The 19,570-nt window shown below is 46.3% G+C and overlaps 1 pseudogene; it reads left to right on the forward strand.

The window, feature by feature from the left end:
* The first annotated feature begins 451 nt into the window (after nucleotides 1-451).
* LOC123400243 lies at nucleotides 452-7,278 on the forward strand (annotated as a pseudogene).
* The last annotated feature ends 12,292 nt before the right edge of the window (nucleotides 7,279-19,570 follow it).

Raw genomic sequence — 19,570 nt, forward strand, 5'->3', positions numbered from 1 at the left:
GGGCATTACCAATAATCATGACCCGCCATTAGCGATCATGACTCGCCATTGTCAATCATAACACGACGAAGCAAGAGAAGCTGGTTCAACATTGTGTGGATTTCTTATTCCCCAAATTTTTTCAATCCAAAGCATTGGAGGCGGACTCAATGGCATATGTATTTATTTTGCAAAGGACATGGATCTGCAAGATGATTGTGAAGACGGCTCATTCATATGAAGAAGAGGCCGGATTTCTGAGGAAACTGGATTTCTGAGGAGCCACTTCATAAACCGGTTAATGGAGAGAACCGGTCACTTAGCATATTTGCTATTCTTATTACAGGAGCTTACCATGAATAAATTCAAGCTAACCTGGGGGCTAATGTTGGGGATATACCTCGCGGTCTGACCCGGCACACGGATTCCCTGAAGATGAGTCTCGAAGAGAAGCCCGGTCCTAAGTAGCCCGATGCTAAGAAGCCCGGTCCTGAGTAGCCCGGTCCTGAGCAGCCCGGTCCCGAGAAGCCCGGTCCTCAGAAGCCCGGTCCTCAGAAGCCTGGTCCTTAGCAGCCCGGTCCTGAGCAGCCCGGTCCTGAGGAGCCCGGTCCTGAGTAACCCAGTCCTGAGGAGCCCGGTCCTGAGGAGCCCGGTCCTGAGCAGCCCGGTCCTGAGAAGCCCGATCCTCAGCAGCCCCGTCCTGAGAAGCCCCGTCCTGAGAAGCCCGGTCCTGAGAAGCCCGGTCCTGAGCAGCCCCGTCCTGAGCACCCCGGTCCTGAGCAGCCCGGTCCTGAGGAGCCCGGTCCTGAGCAACCCGGTCCTAAGAAGCCCGGTCCTCAGCAGCCCGGTCCTAAGAAGTCCGGTCCTGAGAAGCCTGATCCTAATCAGCCCGGTCCTGAGCCGCCCGGGACTCAGCAATCTGTTTGTAAGTCGCCCGGGACTCAGCAATCCGTCCGTAAGTCGCCCGGGACTCAGAAGCCCACGAAGAGAGGACTGTGATGGGGAGTCATAATATGCTAAGCCTAAATCCAGCTTGGACTCTATATGTAACTCGCCCCTTCAGCTTATATAAGGAGGGGCCAGGCACCCCAAGAGGGTTAGGTTTTTTAGAGGTCTCAATAGTTAGATCTTAGACAAATAAGTCAAGAGAGAGATAGATTATGTTGGAAATATGCCCTAGAGGCAATAATAAAATGGTTATTATCATATTTCCTTGTTCATGATAATCGTCTATCGTTCATGCTATAATTGTATTAACAGGAAACAGTAATACATGTGTGAATGAATAGATCACAATGTGTCCCTAGCAAGCCTCTAGTTAGCTGGCTCGTTAGTCAATAGATGATCATGGTTTCCTGATCATGGACATTGGATGTCATTGATAACGGGATCACATCATTGGGAGAATGATGTGGTGGACAAGACCCAATCCTAAGCCTAGCACTAGATCGTATTGTTCGTATGCTAATGCTTTTCTAATGTCAAGTATCTTTTCCTTCGACCGTGAGATTGTGCAACTCCCGGATACCGTAGGAGTGCTTTGGGTGTATCAAACGTCACAACGTAACTGGGTGACTATAAAGGTGCACTACGGGTACCTCCGAAAGTGTGTGTTGGGTTGGCACGAATCGAGATCGGGATTTGTCACTCCGTGTGACGGAGAGGTATCTCTGGGCCCACTCGGTAGAACATCATCATGAGCTCAATGTGACTAAGGAGTTAGTCACACGATGACGTGCTACGGAACGAGTAAAGAGACTTACCAGTAACGAGATTGAACAAGGTATAGGTATACCGACGATCGAATCTCGGGCAAGTTCTATACCGACAGACAAAGGGAATCGTATACGGGATTGATTGAATCCTTGACATCTTGGTTCATCCGATGAGATCGTCGTGGAGCTAGTGGGAGCCACCATGGGTATCCAGACCCCGCTGATGGTTATTGGCCAGAGAGGTGTCTCGGTCATGTCTGCCTGTCTCCCAAACTCGTAGGGTCTACACACTTAAGGTTCGATGACGCTAGGGTTATAGGGAATTGTTATACGAGATTACCGAAAGTTTTTCGGAGTCCCGGATGAGATCCCGGACGTCACGAGGAGCTCCGGAATGGTCCGGAGGTAAAGATTGATATATAGGACGGATGGTTTCGGACACCGGAAGTGTTTCGGGCATCACCGGTAACGTACCGGGACCACCGGGACCACCGAAGGGGGGCTGCGACCCCAAGAGGTAAGATGGGCTAAGTGGGGGTGGGAACCAGCCCCTAGTTGGGCTGGTATGCCTCCCCACTCAGCCCATGGCGCAGGGGAAAGGAAAAGAGGGGGGGAACCCTAACTTAGGTGGGCCTTAGGCCCACCAGAGGGGTGCGCCACCCCTCCCCCTTGCCCTGGCCGCCACCCCTTCCCCATCTGAGGGCTGCCGCACCCCTTAGGGGTGGGAACCCTAAGGGCTGCGCCCCCTCCCTCTCCCCCTATATATAGATGAGGTCCGGGGCTGTTTGAGACACGGTTTAATCTCTCTCTCTCTGCGCAGCCCTGCTCCTCTCCCTCCTCCTCTCTGCCGGCGCTTGGCGAAGCCCTGCCGGGAGACCTCGTCTCTCCACCAACACCACGCCGTCGTGTTGCTGGTCTTCTTCCCCAACCTCTCCCTCCTCCTTGCTGGATCAAGGTGCGGGAGACGTCACCGGGCTGCACGTGTGTTGAACGCAGAGGTGCCGTTGTTCGGCACTAGATCGGAATCGCCGCGAGTACGACTCCATCAACCGCGTTCTAGCAAACGCTTCCGCTTAGCGATCTTCAAAGGTATGAAGATGCTCTTACCCCTCTCTCGTTGCTGGTCTCTCCATAGGAAGATCTGAATATGCGTAGGAAAATTTTGAATTTATGCGACGTAACCCAACAGTGGCATCCGAGCCAGGTTTTCTATGCGTAGATTCTATGCACGAGTAGAACACAAAAGTTGTGGGCGATGGTTTGTCAATTTGCTTGCCATTACTAGTCTTATTCTTTTCCGGCGGTATTGTGGGATGAAGCGGCCCGGACCGACCTTACACGTACGCTTACGTGAGACTGGTTCCACCGACAGACATGCACATCGTGCATAAAGGTGGCTAGCGGGTGTCTGTCTCTCCTACTCTAGTCGGATTGGATTTGATGAAAAGGGTCCTTATGAAGGGTAAATAGCTTTGGCATATCATCGTTGTGGCTGTCACGTAGGTAAGAAGGCGTTCTTGCTAGAAACCCAAATCAGCCACGTAAAACTTGCAACAACAATTAGAGGACGTCTAACTTGTTTTTGCAGGGTTTGGCATGTGATGTGATATGGCCAAAGTTGTGATGTTGCATGTATGATGTATGAGATGATCATGTTATTGTAATAGGTTTCACGACTTGCATGTCGATGAGTATGACAACCGGCAGGAGCCATAGGAGTTGTCTTAATTTATTGTATGAGATGCAACGCCCTGTGCTTGCTACTTTTACTTCATTGCTAACGGTTAGCCATAGTAGTAGTGATAGTAGTAGTTGGCGTGACGACTTCACGGAGACACGATGATGGAGATCATGATGATGGAGATCATGGTGTCACGCCGGTGACGATGACGATCATGCAATGCCTGAAGATGGAGATCGAAAGAGCAAAGATGATAATGGCCATATCATGTCACTATATGATTGCATTGTGATGTTTATCATGTTTTACATCTTATTGCTTAAAACGACGGTAGCATAATAAGATGATCCCTCTTAAAATTTCGAGAACGTATTCCCCTAAGTGTGCACCGTTGCGAAGATTCGTTTTCTCGAAGCACCACGTGATGATCGGGTGTGATAGATTCTAACGTTCGCATACAACGGGTGTAAGCCAGATTTACACACGCAAAACACCTAGGTTGACTCGACGAGCTTAGCATGTACAGACATGACCTCGAATACAAGAGACCGAAAGGTCGAACATGAGTCGTATGGTTGAATACGATCAGCATGAGTTGCTCACCATGGTGACTAGTCCGTCTCACGTGATGATCGGACACGGGTTAGTCAACATGGATCATGTAACACTTAGATGACTAGAGGGATGTCGATTTAAGTGGGAGTTCATACTTAATTTGATTAAATGAACTTAATTGTCATGAACTTAGTCTAAAAGTTGTCTTTATAAATATTGTAGATGTCCAACGTCAACCTCAACTTCAACGCATTCCTAGAGAAAAACAAGCTGAAAGATGATGGTAGCAACTATGCGGACTGGGTTCGCAACCTGAAGCTCATCCTTGAAGCAAGTAAAAAGGCTTATGTCCTTAATGCGCCGCTAGGTGACCCTCCCGCTCCCGCAGCAGCGCAGGACGTTCTAAACGTATGGCAAGCGCGGAGTGATGACTACTCTCTGGTCAGGTGTGGCATGTTATACAGTTTAGAAACGGGGCTCCAAAGACGTTTTGAGCAACACGGGGCATATGAGATGTTCCAAGAGCTGAAGCTAGTTTTTCAAGCTCATGCCCGTGTCGAGAGATATGAAGTCTCCGACAAGTTCTTCAGCTGTAAGATGGAGGAGAACAGTTCTGTCAGTGAGCACATACTCAAAATGTCTGGGTTACACGGTCGTCTGACTTCACTTGGAGTCGAACTTCCGGATGATGCTATCATTGACAGAATCCTCCAGTCTCTCCCACCAAGCTACAAAGGCTTTGTGCTTAACTACAACATGCAAGGGATGGAGAAAACCATTCCCGAGTTGTACTCGATGCTCAAGTCTGCAGAAGTAGAAATCAAGAAGGAGCATCAAGTGTTGATGGTCAACAAAACCACTAGTTTCAAGAAAGGCAGGGGTAAGAAGAACTTCAAGAAAGACGGCAAAGCTGTTGCCGCGCCCGGTAAGCCAGATGCCGGGAAGAAGAAAAAGAACGGACCCAAGCCTGAGACTGAGTGCTTCTACTGCAAGGGAAAAGGTCACTGGAAGCGGAACTGCCCCAAATACTTAGCAGACAAGAAGGCCGGCAACGTTAAAGGTATATATGATATACATGTTATTGATGTGTACCTTACCAGCGCTCGTAGTAGCTCCTGGGTATTTGATACCGGTGCTGTTGCTCACATTTGCAACTCAAAGCAGGAACTGCGGAATAAGCGGAGACTGGCCAAGGACGAGGTGACGATGCGCGTCGGGAATGGTTCAAAGGTCGATGTGATCGCCGTCGGCACGCTACCTCTACATCTACCGTCGGGATTAGTTTTAAACCTTAATAATTGTTATTTAGTACCAGCTTTAAGCATGAACATTGTATCAGGGTCTTGCTTAATGCGAGACGGCTACTCATTTAAGTCAGAGAATAATGGTTGTTCTATTTATATGAGTGATATGTTTTATGGTCATGCTCCGCTGGTGAATGGTTTATTCTTGATGAATCTCGATCGTGATGTTACACATATTCATAGTGTGAGTACCAAAAGATGCAAAGTTGATAATGATAGTCCCACATACTTGTGGCACTGCCGCCTTGGTCATATCGGCGTTAAGCGCATGAAGAAGCTCCATACTGATGGACTGCTAGAGTCTCTTGACTTTGAATCATTTGACACATGCGAACCGTGCCTCTTGGGCAAGATGACTAAGACTCCATTCTCAGGAATAATGCAGAGAGCCACCGACTTATTGGAAATAATACATACTGATGTGTGTGGTCCAATGAACGTTGAAGCTCGCGGTGGTTATCGTTATGTTCTCACTCTCACCGATGATTTGAGTAGGTATGGGTATATCTACTTGATGAAGCACAAATCTGAGACGTTTGAAAAGTTCAAGGAATTTCAGAATGAGGTTGAGAATCAACGTGACAGAAAGATTAAATGTCTACGATCTGATCGTGGAGGAGAATATTTGAGTCACGAGTTTGGCACACACCTAAGAAAGTGTGGAATCGTTTCACAACTAACGCCGCCTGGCACACCGCAGCGCAACGGAGTGTCTGAACGTCGTAATCGCACCTTATTAGATATGGTACGATCTATGATGTCTCTCACCGACTTGCCGCTATCATTTTGGGGATACGCATTAGAAACTGCAGCATTCACTTTAAATAGGGCACCGTCTAAATCCGTTGAGACGACACCGTATGAACTGTGGTTTGGCAAGAAACCTAAGTTGTCGTTTCTTAAAGTTTGGGGCTGCGATGCTTATGTGAAGAAACTTCAACCAGAAAAGCTCGAACCCAAAGCGGAGAAATGCGTATTCATAGGATACCCTAAGGAAACTATTGGGTATACCTTCTATCTTAGATCCGAAGGTAAAACCTTTGTTGCCAAGAACGGATCCTTTCTAGAGAAAGAGTTTCTCTCGAAAGAAGTAAGTGGGAGGAAGGTAGAACTTGATGAGGTAATTACACCCCCTCTCGAACAGGAAAGTAGCGCAGCGCAAGAAGTTGTTCCTGTGGTGCCTACACCGACTGAAGAGGAAGTTAATGATGATGATCATGAAGCTTCGGATCAAGTTACTACTGAACCGCGAAGGTCCACAAGGGTACGCTCCGCACCAGAATGGTACGGCAACCCTGTGATGGAAATCATGTTGTTAGACAACGGTGAACCTTCGAACTATGAAGAAGCGATGGCGGGCCCGGATTCCAACAAATGGCTTGAGGCCATGAAATCCGAGATAGGATCCATGTATGAGAACAAAGTATGGACTTTGGTGGACTTGCCCGATGACCGGCGAGCCATAGAAAATAAATGGATCTTCAAGAAGAAGACTGATGCGAACGGTAATGTAACCGTTTACAAAGCTCGACTTGTCGCAAAGGGTTTTCGACAAATTCAAGGAGTTGACTACGATGAGACTTTCTCACCCGTAGCAAAGCTGAAATCAGTCCGAATCATGTTAGCAATTGCCGCCTTTTATGATTATGAAATTTGGCAAATGGACGTCAAAACAGCGTTCCTTAACGGGAACCTTAAGGAAGAGTTGTATATGATGCAACCAGAAGGTTTTGTCGACCCTGAGGGTGCTAACAAAGTGTGCAAGCTCCAACGCTCCATCTATGGGCTGGTGCAAGCATCTCGGAGTTGGAACATTCGCTTTAATGAGGTGATTAAAGCGTTTGGGTTCATACAGGTTTACGGAGAAGCATGTCTGTACAAGAAAGTGAGTGGGAGCTCTGTAGCTTTCCTCGTACTATATGTGGATGACATATTATTGATGGGGAATGATATAGAGATGCTGGAGAGCATAAAGGCCTATTTGAATAAGAGTTTTTCAATGAAGGACCTTGGAGAAGCTGCATACATATTAGGCATCAAGATCTATAGAGATAGATCGAGACGCCTCATAGGTCTTTCGCAAAGTACATACCTTCACAAGATATTGAAGAAGTTCAATATGGAAAACTCAAAGAAAGGGTTCTTGCCAGTTTTGCAAGGTATGAGATTGAGTAAGACTCAGTCGCCGACCACGGCAGCAGATAGAGAGAAGATGAGTTCTGTCCCCTACGCTTCAGCCGTGGGCTCTCTAATGTATGCCATGCTGTGTACCAGACCTGATATAAACCTTGCGATAAGCTTGGTAGGGAGGTACCAAAGTAATCCCGGTGCGGAACACTGGACAGCGGTCAAGAATATCCTTAAGTACCTGAAAAGGACTAAGGAAATGTTTCTCGTTTATGGAGGTGACGAGGAGCTCGTCGTAAAGGGTTACGTCGATGCTAGCTTCGACACAGATCCGGATGACTCTAAGTCACAAACCGGATACGTATATGTGTTGAATGGTGGGGCAGTGAGCTGGTGCAGCAGCAAGCAAGAAGTCGTGGCAGCATCTACATGTGAAGCGGAGTACATAGCTGCTTCAGAAGCAGCTCATGAAGGAATTTGGATGAAGGAGCTCATCACCGACCTTGGAGTGGTTCCAAGCGCGTCGGGTCCTATGACACTCTTCTGTGATAACACTGGAGCCATTGCCATAGCCAAAGAGCCCAGGTTTCACCGGAAGACGAAGCACATCAACCGCCGCTACAACTCCATCCAGGACCATGTCCAAACTGGAGTGATAGATATTTGTAAAGTACACACGGATCTGAATATTGCAGACCCGTTGACTAAACCTCTTCCACGAGCAAAACATGATCAGCACCATAATGCTATGGGTGTTCGATACATCACAATGTAACTAGATTATTGTCTCTAGTGCAAGTGGGAGACTGTTGGAAATATGCCCTAGAGGCAATAATAAAATGGTTATTATCATATTTCCTTGTTCATGATAATCGTCTACCGTTCATGCTATAATTGTATTAACAGGAAACAGTAATACATGTGTGAATGAATAGATCACAATGTGTCCCTAGCAAGCCTCTAGTTAGCTGGCTCGTTAGTCAATAGATGATCATGGTTTCCTGATCATGGACATTGGATGTCATTGATAACGGGATCACATCATTGGGAGAATGATGTGGTGGACAATACCCAATCCTAAGCCTAGCACTAGATCGTATTGTTCGTATGCTAATGCTTTTCTAATGTCAAGTATCTTTTCCTTCGACCGTGAGATTGTGCAACTCCCGGATACCGTAGGAGTGCTTTGGGTGTATCAAACGTCACAACGTAACTGGGTGACTATAAAGGTGCACTACGGGTACCTCCGAAAGTGTCTGTTGGGTTGGCACGAATCGAGATCGGGATTTGTCACTCCGTGTGACGGAGAGGTATCTCTGGGCCCACTCGGTAGAACATCATCATGAGCTCAATGTGACTAAGGAGTTAGTCACACGATGACGTGCTACGGAACGAGTAAAGAGACTTACCGGTAACGAGATTGAACAAGGTATAGGTATACCGACGATCGAATCTCGGGCAAGTTCTATACCGACAGACAAAGGGAATCGTATACGGGATTGATTGAATCCTTGACATCGTGGTTCATCCGATGAGATCATCGTGGAGCTAGTGGGAGCCACCATGGGTATCCAGACCCCGCTGATGGTTATTGGCCAGAGAGGTGTCTCGGTCATGTCTACCTGTCTCCCGAACCCGTAGGGTCTACACACTTAAGGTTCGATGACGCTAGGGTTATAGGGAATTGTTATACGAGATTACCGAAAGTTGTTCGGAGTCCCGGATGAGATCCCGGACGTCACGAGGAGCTCCGGAATGGTCCGGAGGTAAAGATTGATATATAGGACGGATGGTTTCGGACACCGGAAGTGTTTCGGGCATCACCGGTAACGTACCGGGACCACCGGGACCACCGAAGGGGGGCTGCGACCCCAAGAGGTAAGATGGGCTAAGTGGGGGTGGGAACCAGCCCCTAGTTGGGCTGGTATGCCTCCCCACTCAGCCCATGGCGCAGGGGAAAGGAAAAGAGGGGGGGAACCCTAACTTAGGTGGGCCTTAGGCCCACCAGAGGGGTGCGCCACCCCTCCCCCTTGCCCTGGCCGCCACCCCTTCCCCATCTGAGGGCTGCCGCACCCCTTAGGGGTGGGAACCCTAAGGGCTGCGCCCCCTCCCTCTCCCCCTATATATAGATGAGGTCCGGGGCTGTTTGAGACACGGTTTAATCTCTCTCTCAGCGCATCCTTGCTCCTCTCCCTCCTCCTCTCTGCCGGCGCTTGGCGAAGCCCTGCCGGGAGACCTCGTCTCTCCACCAACACCACGCCGTCGTGTTGCTGGTCTTCTTCCCCAACCTCTCCCTCCTCCTTGCTGGATCAAGGTGCGGGAGACGTCACCGGGCTGCACGTGTGTTGAACGCGGAGGTGCCGTTGTTCGGCACTAGATCGGAATCGCCGCGAGTACGACTCCATCAACCGCGTTCTAGCAAACGCTTCCGCTTAGCGATCTTCAAAGGTATGAAGATGCTCTTACCCCTCTCTCGTTGCTGGTCTCTCCATAGGAAGATCTGAATATGCGTAGGAAAATTTTGAATTTATGCGACGTAACCCAACAGATTAGACACCCTCGAGATTAGAGGTAGCGATTCCACACCCTTGTAATCGAGATCATCATCTTCATCAATGAAACACAAGCAGGACATAGGCTTTTACCTCCATCGAAGGGGCCGAACCTGGGTAAACTCGCGTCTCTCGATTCCGACCAACCCCTTCAAGCCGCCACATGGTTGCGATGGCCTCACACCTAAGTCCTTGTACAAGGACATCTACCATGACAAAACCACGACAATTAGTATTCGAGAAGTCGCACAATTTGGTGTTTTCAGTCATGGTGACTCAGCAAGCAGACAAGCACACAAGGGAACATAAAGCAAGAGAAAGAAAAGGGCGAACGAAAAAGGTAAATATTTTTGTAAATTTTGGTTTTTTCATAAGTGGGGGAGAGGAAAACGAGAGGCAAAAGGAAAATAAAGCAAATGCAAGAGATGAGTTTGCGATAGTTACTTGGATATGCTTCACTTTGAATACTCCCCGACAACGGCGCCAAAAATTGGCACGTTGACGGGAGACTATTCTTGATTTGATCCTCCCCGGCAACGACGCCAGAAATTCTTCTTGCTACCTCTTGAGCTTGCGTTGGTTTTTCCCTTGAAGAGGAAAGGGTGATGCAGCATAGTAGCGATAAGTATTTCCCTCAGTTTGAGAACCAAGGTATCAATCCAGTAGGAGTATCAAAATGAGGCACCAATGTACCTGCGCAAAAACAAACAAATTTGCACCCAACGCTATAAAGGGGTTGTCAATCCCTTCGCGATTATTTGCAAGGTGAGATCTGAAAGTGGAAAGTGCAACAAAGTAAAAGTGTAGATCTGAAAATATGATGTGAAGTAGACCCGGGGGCCATAGTGTTCACTAGAGGCTTCTCTCATGATAGCAAGTATTACGGTGGGTGAACAAATTACTGTCGAGCAATTGATAGAATCGCGCAAAGTCATGACGATATCTAAGGCAATGATCATACATATAGGCATCACGTCCGAGACAAGTAGACCGATACTTTCTGCATCTACTACTATTACTCCACACATCGACCGCTATCCAGCATGCATCGAGTGTATTGAGTTCATAACGAACAGAGTAACGCTTTAAGGCGGAAGAGGTAGGGCAAAGGAGCCACGGAGGTAAGGCGGCGGAAAAGTATTTTCGTGGCTCTCTCTGGTGGTTTTGGATTTTTAGAGAATTTATAGGCAGAAGAGGTAGGGCAAAGGAGCCACGGGGGGGCCCACAAGCCTGCTAGGCGCCCCCCCCCGGTCGCGGCTAGGGGGCTTGTGACCTCCCCCGAGATCCTTTGCCTTGGTTCTCAAGTCCCCTGCGTATCTTCTGTTATGGAAAAAATCATTCCGTGGGTTTATTCCGTTTGGACTCCGTTTAATATTCTTCTCTGAAAAGGGTAAAAAAACACGGAAAAACATAAACTGGCACTGAGTTAATAGGTTAGTCCCAAAAAAGATATAAAATAGCATATTCATGCATACAAAACATCCAAAGTTGACATGATAATAGCATGGAACCATCAAAAATTATAGATATGTTGGAGATGTATCAAGCCCCCTTCACGACACCCCGACCCGACACACCGGTGACACCCCGACACTACACCCCGATGACACCACAACATGACATCCCGGCATGAGACCAGGCACCTGCACCTGCGTGTGGCGACGGGAAGATGTAATTGATAGATCGCTATTACAATCCCCCACGCAGCTGTTAATACACCGCCCCGACGCCACTCACCCCAACCCCCGACACCTCTTCGGCCTCGTGTTGACCGTGCCGCTCCGGCGCCCCACCGCCCTCCGATGAGCTTTTTGTTTTTGTTTTTTCTTCCTTTTTGTTGTTTAATTGTTATATTAGATTATATATGTAGTTTAGTGCTAGATTAAATTAGATTAGTGATAGGTTTTAGTTAATTAGTCATAATTAAAAGAAGTAGAGAAATAAGAAAAAAGAGGAAGAACAAAAGAAGAATAAGTAGAAGGAAGAAGAAGAAGAAGAAGAAGAAGAAGAAGAGGAGGAGGAGGAGGAGAGGAGAAGTGGAGAAGAAAGAAGAGGAAAAAGGAAAATAAGGAGGAGGAGGAGGAGGAAGAATAGAATAAGAAGAAGAAGAAGAAGAAGAAGAAGAAGAAGTAGTAGTAGTAGTAGAAGAAGAAGAAGAGAACGAAAGAAGAAGAAGAAGAAGAGGAAGAGGAGGAGGAGAAGAGGAGATGTAATTAGCAATATAATTTTTTCATAGTATGAACTGCCAATGCTTTATGTGATGTGATGTTCTATTTTTTTCACTCGGTAAAATTTACAGGATTTGTGCTATTTCGTCTCCTTGGAGTCATCGTCGTCGAAGTTTTTGGTATGTGATCCCGCCGTTGTTCGACTACTTCCTCTACAGCTCAGGGTGAGCTATGAATCCACCTTCACCTCCTACGTTGTTTTAATCATGTCACTAGATTTCATTTTCGTGCTAAGTCGTGTAACCTAGGCGTCTCCCGTCCGAAAGGGTTGCATCGATAAATATGCATTCAGTTGCATATTTATCACTGTAACTTATTCGGATTGTCCAGCGCTTCCACGGACAGTCCGAGGATGTGTAGATTGGGTATGGTCTCCATACTCTGCCCCATTCCAAGACAAAATTTCGACAACGCCTCCCCATTATTCTCCTGACGCACATTCTCTCAGCTTTTTTCCAAGACGTGTATTTTGAGAACAACGGGGAGGTGCTGCCAAAATTTTGTCTCGGAATGGGGTAGAGCATGGATAACGTACTCACTCTACACACACTCGGGTGGAATTAGGACCTACCTTTACCTATTAGCGCGTAGGTTGCATGGATGTAATAAAATTGACAAACTAGATTAACTAATGAATATACATGTTGAATTATATATATATATATATAGTGTCTTTAGCAGTCAGACAAGATGAGTGATTGTGCGTGGATGTACACCGGTCACACTAGTCAGAAAGAGATGACCAAAGAATGGTTTATAAAAACCAAGGAGTTTGTGAAAGCCGCATTTGCAAATGGCCAGGAAACAAACTGGTGCCCTTATCCTGGGTGCAACAACTATAAAAATAGGACAAAGGATGTAATGATTAAACACCTGCAGAGGAGTGGTTTTAAGCCTAATTATACAGTGTGGACATTTCATGATGAGTCTAGATAATGCACCAGAGCTGAGGTAGTTTGTCGTTGATGTAGGATCGAAAGTATGTCTAGAGGGGGGGGGTGATTAGACTACTTGACAAGATAAAACCTTAGCCTTTTCCCAGTTTTAGTTGAGGGCCAATTTTGATAGTTTTGGCAAGTCAAGTACACCCTTCACATAAAGTTCTAAGAGTATAGCAGGGGGAAGTAAAACATGCAAGTGTAAACTAAAGGAGTAAGGTAGGGAGATCTAACGCATGAGGTTGACATGACGATTTTTGGCATGGTTCTCATAGATGGCGCTATCGTACGTCCATGTTAGTGTAGACTTCAACCCACGGATGGTAACGGCTATGAGAGTCCACGAAGGGCTCCATACACAAGGGATCCACGAAGAAGCGACCTTGTCTATTCAACCATGGTTTCCGTCCACACAGGACTAGCCTTACTCACACTAGATCATCACGAAGTAGGTTCCCGATCTAAACAAAGAGTTGCGATTTACGCACCCCATAGTAAGTAGTACTAGCTAGTTCCATGCATCTATAATTGATTCAAATTTCATCAATATATCATTACCATGCATCTATAATTGATTCAAAGTTGCATGAATATTATTTACCATATATCAATATGTGAGTTCATTCGCCACTCGACCTATGAGTGGGGCTTCTCTGAGAAACAATTTGAAGTACGTAAATAATATTCACAATTTTATTTTATATATTACCATCAGTTGTGTTGAGTTTTATTCATATATATGCATGTATTGAGACCCTTCTTTAAATTATATCTGGCAGATGCGGGATGAACTCCTACCATATGATCGCATACAAGCAATTCAAGAGGAATTGGCGGGATTCTTTCTTGACCACATCATACCTAAAGACGGAGAATATCATGTGGATTTGTGATTGGATCTTAGGTAGATGATGTTAGGGATTGTAGAAGATGTTATATTGTATATATGTAGTATCATCGGATAGGTATACGAAAACTTGTTGTTCGACCAAGCACAGAGAAAGAGATGTCACTTCTCTCTATATATGTTCAGTATGACGATCTTGTGTAATTAATGGTTTCCTTCATTTTCTTATTAGCTAGCGTCGAGTTCTCTTTATATGTATAGTAGCTAGAGCCGACCAAGCACGGAGAAAGAGAGGACACTTCTCTCTATTAGCTAGCTAACACAATATGAAACCCCTAAATTAACCCTCCAAACCCCCCCCCCCCCATAAAAACCAAAAACCCAGCTCCTGCCAGATGCTGATGCATGGATGCCCTTTGGTCCCGGTTGGTGTGGCCAACCGGGGCTAAAGATCCTCTTGCATGGGTTCCACGCAGCGGCCACATGGAGACCCTTCTGTCCCGGTTGGTAAGCGAACCGAGACTAAAGGTTTTGGGATTTAGTCTCCACCCTTTAGTCCCGGTTCCAGAACCTAGGCTAATGGGCCTCTGAAACCGGGACAAATGGACCATTTTCTACTAGTGCCACCCCGGCCCCTCGGTCCGATCCGACCAGGTACCCCATCCGGACGAACCCTCTGGGCGAGAGTCTCCTGGGACATAGCCCCTGGTACAAGAGTCTCGTGGGCCGAAGCCTCTGGAACCGGAGTCTCATGGGCGGAAGGCCTGTCGACCCGAGGCTCGTGGTCCAGAGTTCCCATAGCCTCCACCTCAAATGGCACCACCCTAGTAGTTCTGTGCTCAGGTGAATGAGCTGGGGGTGGCGGCGAGGACGACGTAGCAGTCCGCGAACTCTCCCACGACCACGTCATGTACCCTTCGCCTTCTTCCCTACCCGACCTCCTCTCTCGGTGGGCAACACAACCGGCGAAGAAGCACCAACGGGTGTCCCCAGACTGGCTGCCAACACTCTATGGAGAGATAGGTGTGGAATGGAAGGACCCCTCCTGCGGGCCGCCTATGAAGTATCAGCCGAGCGATCTGGACCCGCGCCCACCATCTTTCAACACATGCCATGACAAAGAGTAAAATAAAGTAGTACAACATAAAAAAATTGAATACCTAACATGAATGATAATTTGTACATATATAATTTAAGTTGGGATGCATACAAACTAATAATAGTCTCGATCGTCTATATATGCTCCGGGATTAATAAATGCATCATCATCATCACTATCACGCGTGTCATCATGAATGACGTGCTCATCGGGTTCACCGACATCAACATATTGAAGGCCTTTCTGTAATCGGTCAAGCATTAATAGGTCATTCGCAGCAGTAACCTCTTCTAGTTCCGGCTCTACTGGTTCCGACTGAAGGGTGAAGTCGAATTCACTGTCGTTGTCTACTTCCATTGACCGGTGTACATCCACGCACGATCACTCATATTGCCTAGCTATTAAACGCATACGATATATATATATATATATATATGGGAAATTTTATCTACAAGAGTGGTAGTTACCACCATTTTCTTTGGCCTCCACGTGTCCCTCTTTCCCTCGCTCAAATAATGGCATCAAGTCAACAGGGTAATGGATACTGTGTTAACGGGTGCCGATGCAATTTTATAGGCAGAAACTAATTCATTTTATATAATAAAATAATCCAGCAAGCCGTTGAAAGGCTGTTGCAACTACCTCCTTAATCCAGGGTGTGTACAACAATATAAGCATGTGAACATGATGTTGTTATTTTATACGCACCGTAATTTTTGTTGGAAATAGATAGTATGGTACAAATAACTCTTTTTGGATTCTGCTATTATTGTGCGGAATATATTCCCCTTTCTAGAACCACATAGAGTATAGTCATACGTGTAGTATGGAGTATTGACATGTAAATTTTGTAGTATGAAGTATTGACATGTAATTTCATTAGTATGTAGTATGCACTGCTAACGTAAAATTGGAGTATGAAGTATAAGCATTTGATTATTGGAGTATGAAGTATTAACAACAAGCTGGAGTATAGAGTATTAAGATTCTTACATGGACATACAAAATAAGTCTCCCAAAAAAGTACTACTTCGCATGTAATATATAGTTCGTAATAGAAGTATGGTGTGTACTACATGTCTACATACTACTATAGTGCTACAGTATGGAGTATATTTGAAAAGGTGAATGAAGTATGGAATATGTCCAAATAAGCAGTATAATTCCCAAAATAAGGAGTATCTTCCCACACAAAATGTACATATACTCGAAGATAAGAGGAGTATCTCCAGAATAAATATATACTGATCAAATGTACAAGAGTATGGATGTGTTTGTTATATTTTTTTACGTACAAAAATAAGATTGCAAAATAAAAAATTCACCAAGATATGAAATCTTCAATCAATTACATGTGCTAGCTAGAACATGACTGAGCTAAAAATAATATGGGGATACAATTCAACACGAAGTGATGATACATGTCCACGCATGTATGTATACTGATCTGTAACATGAGCACTGGATTGGAATTCATGGTAGTGCTGAATGTAGTGATAGTTTGGAAACTTTCCAGGACATGAGGACGATGCAGCAATGTTGAGCTCATCAATGGCCGGCGGCTGTGTCATTCGGAGCGCGCAACTCGAGGACGGTTGTGTCGCCACCGGCGACGACTCCACGAAGGTGGCACCGGGACGCCATTCATAAGGTCTTGAAAAATTGATGCATGGTTGACATCGGCCATGGCTGCTTATCAAAGAATTCAATTAGATAAAAAAGTCAATGCCCATGGCTTCTGATCAAGAATTCAATTAGATAATAAAATCTATCAGGAACAACTTGAAAGATTTTGTCCGCCGGATGAATACCTTGCAACATGCATCGATGCTCATAATCCGAATTGACTGGGATTGCCATAAAATCTGCTGCAGCTGGCAGCCAGATGTGAAAGCTAGATATCTGTTGGACGTGTGGTAGTTATATCCATACATGAAAATAGGAACTACACGATTAGTTGCTTTATGGGATGAAAATAAAAATAATGTATTACTAGAACCAAACCCGTTAATCAAAGCGTCCACCACACCAGATAAGACGGTGTTGGGCATGGGGTAACTACCCCCTAGTGGTAGTATTGATTTTCCATATATATATATATACAATTCAGTATATATTCATCAGTTAATCAAGTTTTTTAGTTTTATTACGTCCGTGCAACCTACGTGCTAATAGGTAAAGATTGGCCCTAATCCCACCCGACTATGTGAAGATTGGGTTCGTTTTCCCATGCTCTGCTTCGGATGCGATGCAAAATTTCGGCTGCACCTCCCCGTTGTTCTCCTGATACACGTCTCAACAATAAACGAAGAGGATGTGTACCTGGAGAACAACAGGGAGGCACTGACAAAATTATGCATAGAATTCAAAGCAGAGCATATGGGAAAACGAACGCAATCTACACATACTCAGGCTGTCCATGGATAACGTTGGACAATTCAAAAGAATCACGGTTATAAATATATGCAAATGCATGCATATTTATAATTGTAACCCTTTCGAACAGGAGACGCATAGTGGTCACGCATACTGATGATTTAATGTACATATATCTAGCAAGTTTCATCAACACGAAGACCGGAACAGAGCAAATGAAGGGGGGAGGAGGAGTGTCATTTGTGCTCACCCACGAACGCACGGGCAGAGAGCTCGTCGAACGCATGGGAAGGTCTTCAAACACCAGACCTCGCAACGGCGAAACAACTACACATGTAAATCCACCCAATCAACAGAAATATTTTTATTTTTTTATAAAAAAATTGGAAAATATATGACCTAACTCGTAATTTACAAAACCATGATCCAGTTGGCCTCTTCTTCTCCTTCTTCATTTCCTTTTTACTCTTGTTGTTGTTGTTGTTGTTGCTGTTTCTTCTTCTCCTTCTCCTTTTCCTTTTTCCCTCTTCTTCTACTCCTCCTCTCCTCTTTTTCTTCTTATCCTTCTTCTTCTTATTATTATTTTTTCTCCTCCTCCTCCTCCTCATCTTCTCTTGTTGTTGTTGTTGTTGTTGTTGTTATTGTTGTTGTTGTTCTTTTCTTCTCCTCCTCCTCCTCCTCCTCTTCTTCTTCTTCTTCTTCTTCCTTTTCTTCCTTTTCTTCCTTTATCCTTTTATTATACTTAATTATTTTTCTTTTCTTCTTATTTTTTTCATATTTCTTCTTCTTCTTCTAATTATCTAAATCTAAACCTAAACCTAGCACTAACCTAAACCAAACACTAATTACCCTAAACCTAAATAGAAAAAACATAAAAAGCAAAAAATTTGACCTTGAGGGCCGGTGGTGGTGGTGGGGAGCGGCGCCGGAACGGGGGAACCGCGGTGGTGGGGCCGACGTAGGGGAGCTGATGTGGGGTGGGGCGGCACGGGGAGGGGAGGGGCGATGCGGTGGTGGGGGCGGAGCAAGAAGGGGCGCGGGGGAAGGGGACGGTGCGGGGGAGGGGGCGGTGCGGAGAGCGGGTCGATGCGGGGGAGGTGCGCGGTGCGGGGAGGGGGCGATAGGAGGGAGAAGGGCGGCACGGGAAATGGGCTGACGTGAGGAGGGGCGACATAGGAAGGGGGTAGCCGTGGTGGTGGGGGCGGCATAGGGGAGCCGACGTGGGGAGGGGGGCTGCGCGGGGTGGAGGCGGTGCGGTGGTGGGTGCGGCGCGAGGAGGGGGCCGACACGGGGAGGGGGTGGCGCTAGGAGGGCGTAGCCGCGATGATGGGGTGGCGTGGGGGCGCCGGCATGGGGAGGGGGACTGCGCAGGGTAGGGCGCTGCGGTGGTGGGGGCGGCGCGGTAGAGGGGAAGCCACCGGGAGGGGGCGACATGGTGGTGGTGGTGTGGCGATGCGGGAAGGAGAGGCAGGTGTAGATGAGGCGCGGGGTGGGGGGCGGCGCGATGGTGGGGTGCGACGGAGGTGGAGATGAGGATGGGGATCGGGGGAGAGGGAGAGAAAGAGTGGGGATCCTGTTGGAAATATGTCCTAGAGGCAATAATAAACTAGTTATTATTATATTTCTTTGTTCATGATAATCGTTTATTATCCATGCTATAATTGTATTGATTGGAAACACAGTGCATGTGTGGATACATAGACAAAACACTGTCCCTAGTAAGCCTCTAGTTGACTAGCTCGTTGATCAAAGATGGTCAAGGTTTCCTGACCATAGGCAAGTGTTGTCACTTGATAACGGGATCACATCATTAGGAGAATCATGTGATGGACTAGACCCAAATTAATAGACGTAGCATGTTGATCGTGTCATTTTGTTGCTACTGTTTTCTGCGTGTCAAGTATTTGTTCCTGTGACCATGAGATCATATAACTAACTGACACCGGAGGAATGCTTTGTGTGTATCAAATGTTGCAACGTAACTGGGTGACTATAAAGATGCTCTACAGGTATCTCCGAAGGTGTTCGTAGAGTTAGTATGGATCAAGACTGGGATTTGTCACTCCATATGACGGAGAGGTATCTCGGGGCCCACTCGGTAATACAACATCACACACAAGCCTTGCAAGCAATGTGACTTAGTGTAAGTTGCGGGATCTTGTATTACGT

This window comes from Hordeum vulgare, chromosome 1H, assembly GCF_904849725.1.
Source record: "Hordeum vulgare subsp. vulgare chromosome 1H, MorexV3_pseudomolecules_assembly, whole genome shotgun sequence".
NCBI classification, from domain to species: domain Eukaryota; kingdom Viridiplantae; phylum Streptophyta; class Magnoliopsida; order Poales; family Poaceae; genus Hordeum; species Hordeum vulgare.